Source organism: Ornithorhynchus anatinus, chromosome 2 (assembly GCF_004115215.2).
Source record: "Ornithorhynchus anatinus isolate Pmale09 chromosome 2, mOrnAna1.pri.v4, whole genome shotgun sequence".
NCBI lineage: Eukaryota > Metazoa > Chordata > Mammalia > Monotremata > Ornithorhynchidae > Ornithorhynchus > Ornithorhynchus anatinus.
Genome location: NC_041729.1, coordinates 93,487,297 through 93,488,974, shown reverse-complemented (window position 1 = coordinate 93,488,974; position 1,678 = coordinate 93,487,297). Strand labels below are relative to the sequence as shown.

At 47.7% G+C, this 1,678-nt stretch overlaps 1 non-coding gene across 1 annotated transcript; it reads left to right on the top strand.

The window, feature by feature from the left end:
• Window positions 1-547: 547 nt before the first annotated feature.
• Window positions 548-685, top strand: LOC114809679. Its single transcript, XR_003757456.1, has one exon. It is a non-coding gene; the product is annotated as a small nucleolar RNA SNORA7 (small nucleolar RNA).
• Window positions 686-1,678: the final 993 nt, after the last annotated feature.

The following is a 1,678-nucleotide window of genomic DNA, read 5'->3' as shown; positions in this document are numbered from 1 at the left end:
TGAGGTTGCTTGCTTCGTGACCTCTCCCCAACCCCAAGGAAGTACTGTACCCATCACCTCAAGACCAGGGCACTGTCAGATGAGAGAGCATGCCCGCCTCTGGACTGTAAGCTCATTGTGTGCAGAGAATGTGCCTGTTTATTGGTATATTTTACTCTCCTAAGTGCTTAGTAGAGTGCTCTGCACATGGTAAGCACTCAGTAAATATGACTGAATGAATGAATTGAACGAACTCAACATGAGGAGAGAGAGCTCCAGCCTCAGGAGTGTACCAGACTGAGTCAAGAGTCCAAGGGATTAATTTTATAGCCTTAATTTACCAGAGGATATGCAAAGCTGAAGATGGGGAAGAGGTAGGTAGGGCAGGAAGGCCAGAATATCTATCAATCAATCAGTGGTATTTACTGAGTACCTACTTTATGCAGAACACTCTACTAAGCATTTGGGAGAGTACAAAACAGTTGGTAAACATGATCACTGACCTCAAGAAGTTTATAATCTAAATGGGGAAGACAAACATTAAAATAAATTGCAGGTAAGAGGGGCACGCCTCTCAGGATCACATCTGGGGAGTTTCCAGTACTCTACCAGTCTCAGCTAAGGGAGGGAGAGTCAAGCAGAGGAATAATCATTCCATTTCTAGCTTAGGCAGTGGCTAGTGAGTGGAGGGCAATCTGCTACAAATCAAGACTCACCTGTGCTGGGCAGCAGCGGCATGGGAGAAAGTCAAGAGTGGAGGCTCAGGTATGGAAGAAGGCAATGGAAAGCCACTTGAATATTTTTACCAAGAAGACTTTAGGGATACACTACCAGAACGATTGTAGATTGAGGTGGGGTGTTCTGTGAGAGATGTATCCATGTTGGCGCTATGGGTCGGACACGACGACAGCATAAGACAGCAAGGGAGGCAACCAAGTACCTAAGTGCCATGGAGGTGGGGATGGAACGAGTACCTAAGTGCTTAGGAGGTGGGGCTGAGTGCACAGATGAGGCAGTAGGGAAGGAAAATAGAGTGGGGGGAATGAAAGCTTAATGAAGGAAGTCTTCCTGGAAAAGAAACCATTTCAGTGGGGCTCTGAAGATGGGGAGAGTTCTGGTCCATTGGATATGTAGGGTAGGGGGAATTAGTTCCAGGCAGGTGGGAGGGGTTGAACAAGGGGTTGATGGTGAGTCATATGATGGGGAGGGACAGAGAGGATAGATACCCAGACACGTATCATTCTGGGCATGAGGTGCCACTATACACACTAAGTCTATTTTATTAGGGGATCTGGCTGTGAAGGAGTTCTTTCAAGAATGAAGTCTATGACCAACTGGTTAATCAACAGGAACCTGTGGGATCTGAAGGCCTAAAAGTGGTACAGTGTTGAGTGCGGGAGATTGAGAAGTCCTGACTGATCAGGGTGGTGGTGGTAGTGCTGGGAGGGATGCTGCGGAGAGAGGTTTGGGGTGGACTTGCATGAGAGAGGAGTCCTTGAATCCCTCTGTGATAGCGTAGTGCCCTGGATACCTACCCAAACCATCCTGTGTATACCCACAGCAAAATTTTGGGATAAATAATGCCATGTTGTGGGATCAGCTTGAAAACTGATAAGGCCAATTCCACTGATTGGATGACCGCCACCATCAAGGAACCTGGGGGATGGAATGGCTGGGACTGTGCCAGTCTGGCAGCCAC